The sequence below is a fragment of the Lissotriton helveticus genome, chromosome 6, assembly GCF_964261635.1.
Source record: "Lissotriton helveticus chromosome 6, aLisHel1.1, whole genome shotgun sequence".
In the NCBI taxonomy this organism is placed as follows: domain Eukaryota; kingdom Metazoa; phylum Chordata; class Amphibia; order Caudata; family Salamandridae; genus Lissotriton; species Lissotriton helveticus.
This window is the reverse complement of record NC_136067.1, coordinates 178,875,552-178,888,736: the sequence shown is the minus strand read 5'-3', so window position 1 is coordinate 178,888,736 and position 13,185 is coordinate 178,875,552. Positions and strand designations below refer to the sequence as shown.

The 13,185-nt window shown below is 44.1% G+C and overlaps 1 long non-coding RNA gene across 1 annotated transcript in view; it reads left to right on the top strand.

The window, feature by feature from the left end:
* Nucleotides 1-4,015, top strand: part of LOC144761275 (uncharacterized) — a 62,355-nt gene extending 58,340 nt beyond the window's left edge. The window contains exon 2 of the long non-coding RNA XR_013595657.1: nt 3,508-4,015. This is a non-coding gene — a long non-coding RNA (uncharacterized LOC144761275). The remainder of the gene's footprint in view (nt 1-3,507) is intronic.
* Nucleotides 4,016-13,185: the final 9,170 nt, after the last annotated feature.

Sequence of the window (13,185 nt, the reverse complement as noted above, 5' to 3'; positions counted from 1 at the left end):
TCGTTTCATGTTCTTCCTATTTTCTTCGGTTCACGATTGTCATTTTGGGTGCAATCTCAATGTGAGACGAATGAAAATTATACTAATGAGTTCAAAGAAAGAGATGCACACCTAGTCATCCTGGTTTAATCTTTTCTTAGCCGTTTTTTGTTTTAACAGCGTGCAATAACCTGCTTTGCGCTTCGTCTCGGTGCGCTGTGTCAAAATAACTTTCACAAGGAATCCCCATTTCCGATTCCGTCCGGTTGCACAGCCACGTTTATGAATTGAATCAAATGAATCAATATTTTATTCGCTTCTCTCTTGCTTATTCATCACTATTTAAACCGTTTTAATCCTTTTCCTCTCGTTTTATAGTCAATTCATTTTACTCAATTTTTGGTGGACGAGAATGTTTCACAAAAGCTCGGGAGCTTGATTTGTGGGAACCAACAGCGGTTTTGTTTTTTTCATTCAGCCCATACAAAGGGCAGTCAGGCCCAATAAAAATGGAGCGTTGAAAGACCAAGTAATCGCTCAAAATATTGAATAACTAAATAGTCTGGTTAAAATTGGTAATTGTATTTCGCTTCAACCTCAATTAGTAGCTTGGCAGTTTGAGAGCGTGATGTAATGTACTAATGTATCTCAGCTCAGAGAGGTATAATAGGAATTCCAGAGTCGCAAGGTTATCAGCAGTTGCATTCAATGAATGGTTCAGGTATTTGGCAGCAAAAAAATATTACGACCACTTAGTTGATAATATGCTCACCTTCAGTCTACATATAGAAATACCATAGGCTTCCCTAAGGAAATCACAAAACACGACCAAAGTCACTATAATTAATTATTGCGCTTCCCCACAGTCTCAAGTATAAGTATGCAGACTGAAGAGCAAAGTATGATGCATAAATGTATTCCATTTAAGCAGTGCATAGTGGAAGATTCAAGTACACTTCAAATGTGTGGCGCGCAAAATGAAGGGAACTTTTAACCTCAGCATCAAAATGGCCGACAAACCGAGAATTAGGAAGTGAGGAGCCTTGAATCCACTCTCAAAGTCATAATTCCCAGAGGGCACCCAGCAGTTGCAACACTTCAAAGTCAATTGCCCATGTAGAGAAAGAAAATGAGATAAAAAGACGAAACCTTGCAAGCAGTGAAAGACATTGAAGAGGGAAGCCTCACAGGGATTGCGGTTCCTCTCATCTCGTGAGTGCTTCTAAAATGGCGGGCCAGAAAAGGGGGTGGTGATGGACAGAGCATCTGAGTTAAACAGAACACTCATACCCAGTCAAAAGATCAGGGCTTGATCCATCACCGTTTTTTAGCTCACTGCACCATCCCAGCTCAGAACCTGGCTATATGCAAATTAGTCTGACCCTGGCCCAGTGCATCATGGGAACAGGGCAGACCAAACTACCAAGCCAATTCTTTACTGGTAAGGAAACAAGATTCCGGGGACCGGTTTCTGGCATTGCAGCCGTCTTCGGCCCGGCTTGCTTGAATCCTGATGGTGCAGTGAGCAAGGGACTCATGTCTGAGCATACCCTGCCACTCCTATAGTGGCCAAAACGATTCTGAAAAGGGGGTGGTGATGGACAGAGCATCTGAGTTAAACAGAACACTCATACCCAGTCAAAAGATCAGGGCTTGATCCATCACCGTTTTTTAGCTCACTGCACCATCCCAGCTCAGAACCTGGCTATATGCAAATTAGTCTGACCCTGGCCCAGTGCATCATGGGAACAGGGCAGACCAAACTACCAAGCCAATTCTTTACTGGAAAGGAAACAAGCTTCCGGGGACCGGTTTCTGGCATTGCAGCCGTCTTCGGCCCGGCTTGCTTGAATCCTGATGGTGCAGTGAGCAAGGGACTCATGTCTGAGCATACCCTGCCACTCTTATAGTGGCCAAAACGATTCAGAAAAGGGGGTGGTGATGGACAGAGCATCTGAGTTAAACAGAACACTCATACCCAGTCAAAAGATCAGGGCTTGATCCATCACCGTTTTTTAGCTCACTGCACCATCCCAGCTCAGAACCTGGCTATATGCAAATTAGTCTGACCCTGGCCCAGTGCATCATGGGAACAGGGCAGACCAAACTACCAAGCCAATTCTTTCAGATACTCTGTCCATCACCACCCCCTTTTGAATCGTTCTAAAATGGCGGGCGTCATACCACTCGGTGAGGAATCTATAGAATGGAAGACATGGAGCACCCGCAGGTGGCTAAATGTATTCTGCTTCTAGGGTTCCGACGGCTGCACGTCCATTCTGGCGGTTCCTATTCTTCAGAACACGCCGCAAAATCCCTCGTCTTTACCGCCGTCACCAGTCGAGTCATGCCCCCCTCCTCCTCCCATTTTTGATTTAACATCCAACTTGTTTTCAATATCCATAGCTCCTTATTATTTTTGACAATAAAATATTGATTTTCTCACAAACTAACCTTATTTCCCCTCAAAATAACCATACGCAATATGACCCTCTAAATTATATCTTAACCTTCACTAATGAGCCAATAGTTTTTTTTCAAGTTGTTTTTTTGTCTCATAAATGCTGCATTCTTTTCTATCATTCTCAGCTATGTAATTTCTAAAAGCATATTTCTCTGCTCTTTTGGTCTTTATTTATCCTGACCCTCATCTTGTCTGGTGAAGATTTTTACCTCTCAGTTCTCTGTAAAAATGTTCATACGTCTACGCTACTTGGATATATGTAGTCGCTGAAAGCTAGTTAAGCACTGCGGAGACCCTTACATATGCCCCTTTCACCACATCTCCACTTGGCTTTTTTAGTAACCACATATCTGGATGCTATAATATACAGCTCTTAACTCAATATTTTATTTTGGTAGGGAGTTTTAGATTGCTTTTGAAAGACAGACTTGTGAATGTTTAAAATATTTTTGTGCTGTTTCCCATATAAAGTGACGCACCGGCGGCACACCGGGCTTGTAAATAAGCCCCATAGTGACTGTTTTCCTCAAATCCTTGAGGAGTCCTTTCTTGCATCCGGGGTGCTGAGAGAATGCAAAAAATAGCAAATGGCCCACAGTATACTTAAAACATTTGCAGAATTATGTCTGCAAGCTGTCAATTTTTGCCTGAATTGGGCACCATCATAGTGCATTTTTGTATATGTTTTTCAGTCCCCTATCAGGTAGCACCCGTTCAATAAGTTGACCTTTAAAAAAAAGTATATATATATATATATATATATATATATATATATATATATATATATATATATATATATATATATTTTCATGTCATTCACAACTATGCCAAAGCCAATAGCACTCATATAAAATTAACACAACTCTTTAAGGTAAGTAATTTGAAGATTCAAGATAGTACCTAAAAAGTAGTCTTGGCACCTCTTCTATACATCAAATTGTCTCTGCCATTTTAACTGATGATGAAGGGGGGGCTCATACTCCTATACATCTATTGTCATATGAATACTTGCTGAACAATACAACTACAAAACTAATCTGTTATGTTTGCTTATTACCTTGTAGCGTTTACCATGGACTTAACTTTCTGTCAAATGAGGATGCATGGTGTTTGCCGGCAAGAACTTTGCTTTCATGATGAGATACGCAAAGGGCCCTGCAGGGGAGGAATATTGAACTGCTGTGTGTCCATAACAGCAGTGGAAGCATATTATAAATGAGAGTGACAGAAGAAGCCCAGAAGACCAGAGGATATCACTGGAAACACATTGAATGAAAGATTAATCAATAAACAGAATTATAAATATATAGCTCATTCAAGTGAAATTCAGCAGCCAAATTTAAAGTTTTACTTTTACACAGTCTTTGTTTCTCCAATTGATCACTTCTTCTAACGTATTTCTTTGACAAGAGCACGATTTTGTTAGAACATGAAAGTGAAAGCCTCATGTATCTATCATTCTGTGCTTTCATGCTTGCATGAAAACTTGCAGTATGCAATCCCATCTATACAGGTATTTGTAAGATGATTACTGCCTGCCTGTTTCCATTAAAATGAATATGCATTAAACAATTCTTACTTCTTGCTCCAATTATTATGATGTAGTTCAGTGAAGCACACAAAGATGTTTGCACCTTCAGCTGTTTCAGATGTGGCTTCTGTCTGGGTACTCATGTAAACTTTTTCTCCCCTATGCTTCAATACCAAGGACAATCTCAAAGGATTATGCACACCTTAGTACTACGAAGGTGCATACAAAGTCTCTTCTGCAAGAAAATATCTCATTTGTTTGTCAGAGAATCAAGAATAGTAGGGTTTTATCCTCAAAAATGGAACATACACACTAGCAAATTCTGTCAGTATGATGCAGTTCCTGAGAGACTCAATCTATTTACAAATGCACGTTTGTGGGTGTTTGTTGTGGGTCTGACTTTTGTATTAACCAATTTTTATTGAGTTTTTTTGGTCATAATATGCACATCATACAATGCCATCCGAGTTAGTACAGGTCATTCTATGCAAGGATTATCAGTCTATGACAAGAGCGCATGGTTCAATATGATAGAAACTCAATATCAGAACGAACAAACTAAGCCAAATAGCATATCACATTGGCATTGCTGAACCCAGCATGTTGCTCGTTATATCCCCCTAAATATGAAAAACATTATTGCTTGCAATTGCTAGAGTAAATAGATTTCCAGTGCAGTAGGAAGCACTATCCTAATTTATGGAAAAGTAGGGAAAGCTGATCCTCCATGGACAAAATTATTTCACCATGGTGACAAATACTAGAAACAAAATAGAGTGTAAAAGCACTCATTCGCCTCCAATCCCAGCTAACTAGAGATCGGATGGACGCCACTGTTCCTCCATTAAAGAGAAGTAGGCCTTAGGGTAATCTTTCTTGCCCTTGTCCCCACCTACCAGTGGCATACCAACTTCCTTCCAGCTGCTGTTAATGAGAGAGTGGTCCTGCTCTCTTCAAGTTTCTTAGACTGACGACTGATGCTGGCGTCCTACCTTTGATCAAAAGCTGGGCCCCCTAAGGTAATAGCTCTAACCAGCACCGTCTGAGAGCTCCCCTGAGGCTTAATCATAGGACAAAAGCAAAAAAAAGGCTTGTTAGACTGAAGTCCAATTTAACAAACAATCCCAAATGGCTCTCTTAGAGTTCCTCAGTCCGGGCAAGTCTGTCTTGGAAGTTTTATATAGGGCAGATAGCCAGTCCGAATGTATGGGGGGGTGTTGTCTCAACCCATCTCTTACAACTTTCCCATCTGGCTAATAATATGGCGAAGAATAGAAAACCTCTGTTATAGCCAGTGATGTCACTTAATATGCCAACAATAATAAGCTTAAGGGAAATTTGTATTGGGTGACCCAAAATAGATGTTAAAGAGTTTCCAACTCCCCCCCAAAATTACAAGAGAGATGGGCAGGTCCAAAACATATGTACATCTGGGACGCTTTCCAAGTTGCATTTTTTACATCTAGTAAGTGGGCCTTTAGACATTTTGGAGAGCCTTGCCGGGGAGAGGTGAGCCCTGTTTGTGGTAAAGTAGTGTTTTTTCCTCAGCCAAGCTGGCTTAACAACTGAGAAGAGAGTGTTATAAGAAGTTTGCCACAGTTCCCCCCAGTCTGTCTCTGGAATGGATTTCTCCCACAACTCACCGGCTAGACTAAAGTCTCCATCAATGGCTTCTTCAATTGCCCAATAAACAAATGAAATCTCTTTTTTTCCTGGTGGTTTGTTGACCAGATGTTCTTCCAGGGGGTTCTCCAGCCCTAGCGGACTTTTCAAATTCTGGGACCAGCTTTTTAGCTGCAAGTATTTCAATCTAGACATACCGTCCTCCAGCTTGACATTCAGTTCCGCCCAAGATAAAAGCGAACCCTCTACCGCTAGATCTCCCCTTACTAATAACCCGGCGGATTTCAAAGGGACAGCAAGCAGATCTTTAAGGCAATTAGGGGTTCCTGGACTATCCCACAGGGGAGCTAACCTTGAATAATATTCGAGACCCATTAGTTTTTTAATTCTGGCCCAAATCTGAGCTGCGCTACTAAGGACTTTTAGTCTTACGTTCTTAAAAAAAAAATGTGTCCCCATATTTAAAGAGAAAGCCTTCATAAGGAAGCCCCAATTGTTGTAACATAGCTAAAAACATTTTAGCTCTTGCTGAGGAATCTGGGGATTTTAACAGCACTCTGGAATGTGTTAGCTGGAAAGCCCAAGCATAATACGGAATATCGGGGAGTGCAAGACCACCTTTCTCCCTTCTCCGTCTTAGCTTTTTCCACGATATTCTAGAAGCTTTATAGGCTCACACAAACAAATTGATAGCTTGCTGAAACTTGTCCATTAATGTTTTCTCAAAATTTAAGGGAATGGTGTTAAATAAAAACGTTACTTTTGGTAAGATTGTAATTTTTATCAGATTCACTCTTCCCAGAATAGACAGTGGAAGGTGAACCCAGCCTTTCATAAGTTTATGACTCTCTTTTAAGATATTCCCGAGGTTTATTTTAGCTATCTTGTCTATCTCTGGAACAATCTTAACTCCTAAGTACAGCATCTCGTTCTTGGTTTGGTGTCGGGACTCCGGCAAGTTCTAGGTCATAATCTCAGTTTTGTCTGCATTTACCTCATAACCGGAAAGTCGGCCGAAATCTTTCGCCAACTTGATGACCAGGGGAAAAGAAGATTCTAAATCTGACAAGAGAATAAGAATATCATCAGCATACAGGGCTCCCTTCCTCTCCCATTAACCGCTCTTGAATGGTAAAATAGATGTCTCATCCCTAAGATGCTGATCAAACGGCTCTATATATAGGTCGAAAAGAAGGGGGAGAGGGGGCAGTGCTGTCTAGTGCCTCTTTTGATTATAAACGGTCTAGTCACTCTGCCATTTACCACCAACCTGGCAGAGGGGTCACTATATATGAGGCAAATGGTTCGACAAAATCTTGCCCAAGATTCAGCTTCCCAAGAACTGCAGTGAGATATTTCCAGTTGACTATCAAATGCTTTAGTTGCATCTAGCGTCATTGCTGCCAAAGGTAGGGAAAAATTAGAAGCAAAATCTATTGCACCAATAAAATCATGTGTAAGGTCAAAAAGGTTCCTGCCTTTTCATAAACCCTTTTGGTCTGTATGGAATAAATCTCCCGCTACTGCCCCTAATCTATCCGCCAATATCTTAGAAAATACCTTTTAGTCCGAATTAACAAAGAAATAGGTCTATATGACCCACAATTTGTAGGGGGTTTGTCTGGTTTTAAAATTTAAATGATATTTGCTTCCCCCCATGTGGCAGGTGGATGAGCTCCATCAATTAAGATCTTATTAAATACCTCTACCAAAACTGGAATTATCGCTTCCCCCAATTTTTTATAAAGCTCAGCAGGCAGCCCATCTGGCCCTGCAGCTTTACCTTTTTTACATTCTACGAGTGCCTTCCTGACTTCTTGGTGTGTTATTACAGCTTCCAAGTTGTCTCGTTGGATTGCTCCTAATGTAGCTAACTGAATCAGATTTAGCCAATTCTGATTGGATGTTTTATCTAGATCGATATCCTCATCATAAATCTCCTTAAAATAAGTATGAAAGGCTTCTCCTATCTCCTCTACCTTACTTGTTGGTGAGTTAGTGTATGCATTATTAATTTGTTTGATGTGATTATGAACTTTATCTGATTTGGCCTTCCATGCCAATAATCTTCCAGCGCCCTCACCGTATTAGTGGGCGAGCTTGCTCACTTCCCACCTATTGGAGATTCTGGTCTGAATTATATTGTCCAATAGGGCTTTTGAAGATTCTAATTCTGCCACTAGTGCCTGACAGAGTTCTTGCTCTTGATCAGTTAAATTTTAATCCTATCCTACTGCACCTTCATTTGACGCTCAATAGATGCAATTTCCTCCCTATACTATCTATTCTTGAAAATGGTTGTGTTTGTAATCAGGCCTCTCAAAAAAGACTTCAGGGCGTCCCATACCACCATAATGTCTGCCGATCCTATATTGATATCCAAGAAAGATGTTGTGTCTTGGATAAGATATCTAGTTACAGCATCATCTAAAAGAAGAGTACGGTCAAAGGTCCAAGTCTATCTAGACTGCCGCGTGGTCCGATAAATGGGGAGTCAGATAACCAATATTTTTGATGTTACCCATTAGATCATTGCTACTTAAAACATAATCTATTCTTGATTTCGGTCGTATTTTTTGTTATAGTACGATACTCCCAACTGAGAGCCAGATCTTTCGCTCCCTATATCACATATAGCATATTGCTTCATCATCATTTTTAAATATGCCCTAGATTTAGAAGGGATGATGGCCTTACTTTTTGGAGATTTATCCAGTTTTGGATTCAATACTATGTTAAAATCTCCCGTGAAAATGACCATATCAGGAAACTCCAAAATATTTAAAAAGATGGTTTTTAGTGTTGACGGGTCATCCTGATTGGGGCCATAATAGCCTGCTACTATGATAAGAGTATTTTCCACAAAGATCTTTGACCCACCTACCACTTGTGTCTGTTCTGACTTCCTGGAGGCTAGCGTTTGTTTGCTTTTTTACTAAGATCGCCACGCCTCTAACGTTAGCCGTCTGACAGGAGCAGGCACAGTGCTGCACCCACCGGAGCTTCCCACAGATCTCGCTGAACTCTTTTTTTTGGAGGTGAGTTTCTTGTAAGATGATTATCTGTGCAGGTGAATCTCTCAGATATTGGAAAATGTTCTCCCTCCTACTTTTAACTCGCAGGCCATTTACATTCCAAGACAGACATTGTAATGTTTTCATGGAGGATTGAGACACTGGACTTTGACCTTACCCCATCCTACAAAGTTCCGACCCCAAACCAGAAACGGTAACGAATAACCATCAGCTAAGTTGCAAGGCAAATGAATTTTTCTCTTTTTACCCACTGCCCCCACACATGTGAATTTGAATTTGAATTTGAATTTTGAATTTAAAAACATTTATATAGCGCACATTTACCACGCGGTTTCTTGGCGCTTTTAGATTGCGAGAAGGCAGCAGGAGCGGGGGGGTTTTAGACAACGTGGGCTCGGGAGAAAAGCAGGGTTTTAAGGCCTTTACGGAACTCAGTGTAAGAGGATGTCATGCGAAGTTCCGCAGGGAGGGAGTTCCAAAACATAGGGGCGAGGACTGCAAATTTGGTTCCACCCGCCTTTTTTTTCCTAAACCGGTGAGTGGTGAGGAGTGCCTGGTGGGTGGAGCGGAGCTCTCTGCCCGGTATATAGGGTTTAACGGCGGAGCAAATAAACTCCGGGGCAGTGCCCATTTTAGCCTGGAAGGTGAGACAACCAAGCTTGAATAAGGCTCGCTCTCTCACCGGCAGCCAGTGCAGTGCCTGCAGTAAAGGGGTGGAGCGGTGATATTTAGGCAGGCCGTGGATCAGGCGAGCAGCCTGGTTCTGCACTAGCTGCAGCCGGTGGATGGCTTAGGCCGGAGCGCCATTATAGATGATATTACCATAATCAAGGCGCGAGAGCACCATGGCCATCACTATGATCTTTAGGGCAGGTAGGGAGAAAAAGCGAGAAATCTTCCTGATAGTTCTGAGGGAAAAAAAACAGGAGGAAACAACCGAATTAACCTGTGAGTGAACAGAAAGTGAAGAATTAAGGAAGATACCAAGGGTTTTGACCTTAGGAACGGGAAGCGGGGAAACACCGAGTGAAGGCGGCCAATGGGAAGGGGACCAGGGACTGCAACCAACACCGGTCAAGACTAGCTCCGTCTTGTCTGGATTGAGTTTGAGGTGGTTGCAGTTCATCCAATCTTGTATGAACAGCATGACAGATTGAACATTCTGGGAGGATGAAGGGGAGTGAGAAAGGTTGAAGATTAGCTGGAGGTCATCGGCGTAGTTGAACACCGTGACCTCGAGCTGCTGTAACATAAAAATGAGGGGGTAGATGTATAAATTAAACAAAAGAGGGGAAAGTGAGGAGCCTTGGGGGACCCCGCAAGCAACCTTACGGGGGGCAGCCCTGAAACCAGCTAGGTGGACCGCCTGAGCCCTGTCACTCAGGAAGGACTCGAGCCAAGCGAGGGCAAGGCCCTCTATGCCCGCCGCCCTGACACGGGTAAGAAGAGTGGAGTGATCCACCGTGTCAAAAGCGGCGGACAGGTCTAAAAGAATGAGGGCCTGTGGTAGGTTGGTGTCAATGCCCTCGCGTAGGTTGTCCATCACTGAGATCACCACCTTCTCCGTTGAGTGGAGGGGGCGGAAGCCCGCCTGCCGAGGGGAGAGGCAGTGGTTGTTTTCCACGTAGGTGCTCAGGCTGCAGGTTACATGGGTTTCCAGGACCTTGCCCAGGTAAGGCAGGAGAGAGATGGGGCGGTAGTTGGAAGGGGATGAGGGGTCGGCACCAGACTTTTTTAAGATAGGAATGATAGCCGCAGATTTGTGGGCAGCGGGAACCACTCCGTTCCTGAGTGAATCATTCAGGAGTGTGAGGGGTGGAATTGGACAGGCTAGGAAGATTTCTCTCAGGATGCAGGCAGGGGCAAAGTCCAGGGGGGAACCTGACTTCACCTTTTGGAGCAGAGGGGGGAGCGTGACTTTTGTCAGAAGGGGAATGGAAGTGAGTTTGGAAGTGGCAGCAGGTGGGGAGGGGTTGATGAATGTGGGGGATGGAGGGGGGATGTTAACCTTAATCTTTGCGACTTTATCAACGAAAAAATCGTTGAGCGAGTCGCAGAGCGGTTGGGAGGGGGGGATCGAGGCCGTGACTCTGTTAGATGAGGCAAGCTCGTGTACCGTGGCGAAGATTTCTTTAGGTTGTGACTCCGCAGACAGTATCCTATTAGAGTAAAACACGGTCTTAGCATCAAGGATGCCTTGCTTGTAAACCTTGAGCACGGAAAGGTAGGCGGTTTTTTGGGAAAGGCAGTATGTTTTTCTCCATGCGCGCTCTGCTCTGCGTGCGGCCAACTTTTTCACCTTAAGATCAGGAGTGAACCAACGGTTAGCAGCATGATTTCGCTTAACCGTGATCCGTCTTAATGGAGCAAAGTCGTCGCCTGCGTGGGTCAACCAGTTGTTGATGGTGTCCAGTTGGACCGGGGCGGCGAGGCCGATAAGGTTGGGGCTAGAGTTGGCCAGGAGTGTGCAAAGAGATGGCATGTCAGCTTTACCCCATTTTCTGACCCAGATGTTCTTAGGGAGAAGGGATTTGACAGCTGGGGCTAAGACAAGGGAAAAGGAAATTAAAAAGTGGTCAGACCAGGAACAGGGGGAAATGGTAGGTGGAGTGGTGGGAATGTTCAAGGTCCAAACCTGATCGAGCGAGTGGCCAAGTACGTGAGTAGGACTGCGGACATGAGGGGTGAAGTTGAGAGTGATCATAAGATCAGTAAATTCTTTGGAGGAGGGGCTTTCGGCGGGATCATTAGGCCAATAATTCAGGTCGCCTAGGACTAACACTGACGAGTTGTTTACTACCAGTGTTGCGAGAGTGTCCTGGAGACTAGAAACGAAGGTGGGAGTGGGGTGAGGGGGACGGTAGATGAGGACAACAGTTAAGGGAGTGGAGTGGGAACAAGAACGAATTATCAAGCAGTCGACTTCCGGAATGGGGGGGGAGGGAAGAATCTGAAAGTGGAGATCAGTATGAGCTATCAGGGCCACTCCGCCGCCTCTCCTGCCCTCCGGTCGATCCGCTCGGATGGGATGAGGTAGTGCGGCTAGGACATTGGGCAGGGAGTCGGCCTTGAACCAGGTCTCTGTTAAAAACAAGAGATCCGGTTTATGGGTATCAATATAGTCAAATAGCTCATACTGGTGGCTGACTGCTGATCGAGTATTAAGAAGCACGGCCTTGGTGTTAAAGGCCGGAGTGTGGGGGGCAGGTACAAAGGGAGGGGTGGGAGGGACAGTGCGGGGCGAAGTGAACAAACCAGCTGTGGTAGCTGGAGGAATGGGCGGAAGACTAGGAAGAAGACCCAAGTGTTTCAGCCGATCGGAGATAGACAGGCTGATGGTGCCGGGGGTCCAAAGTGACAGAAGACTGAGGGAGGAATAAGACAGGAGAGGAACATTAGGAGGTGCCCCTAGCCCCGGCCAGCCGCGGACGGGCGCAGACGGGCTGGACTCTGGCGTGACTCCGGCGCGTCTACGGCACGCCCGCTGCGCTCGTCCGCTGCGCTGATACATAAGGGACGTTTAAATGGAGAAGCAGCGTGGGGGGAGTGGCGTGGGTGGGGTCGGGCGATCTAGCCCAAGCCAAGATGGCGGCCACGGCTGGTGCAAGCCCAGGATAGAATTAGCTGCCGGCCAGCCCTCACAGCCCCTAAGAAGCAAGGTGGGTGATTAGTAAACCTGTTGATGTTCAGTACAGGTTAATAAATGCATTTACAGACAAAGTTAAAAGTACAAGCGCGCCTCCGCTCTCAATCAGCGTAGCAACGCGCAAAAGTTAAAAAGTATAGACGTAGCCCTCAGCTCCTGCTAGCAAGCCCACTGCCACCGGGCTGCTCGCTCATGTGCTCCCCCTATCCCTCCCTTGACACGCACCCACACCACCCTGGAGAACGCTACCCCAATTTATCTGGACAAGTCCAGATTCTGCCGGCCGGTATGCTCCATACTGCTCCAAATTTACTTTTATCTATTTCTGAAGCTGTAAATATAAATTCATTTCAATACAAAAAGAGGTCTTGGTCAGTTTTGATGAAAAAAACAATGTATATGTGTTTTTATGCATACGGAGGGATGCTGAGAAGATTATTTTAGAGTTTCTAGGAGCTCATCAACTTCCTGCACCGTTTTAACAAAATCCATTTTGTTGTTAAACATGATTTTTAGTTGTGCTGGGAATTTTAATTGGACGGTTGCGCCCAATCTCTTAAATTCCTCCATTCTCCTTCCCAACTCCCACTGTCTATCTAGAGTAATACGTGAGAGGTCCGACCTAATCTCAAAGGAAAAAGAAGAGTCTCTTGATTTTAAAGACTTCATTTTAAGGGCAGCAAATCTTAATTAAGATTTTCCTGGGTTTTATCCAATTTAGGTGTCTTCTGAAAGGATCCCTATGGATTCTTTTGATGTCCCTCTTCAATTCATCTTCTGATTCTTCGATCTGTAATGAATCTTTAATTAGGGACACGATGAAGGATTTAAGAGCCTTGCCTTCTTTCCCTTCTGGAATATTTAAAAACCACAGGTTGTTACGTCTAGAGTTATTCTCCAACGATTC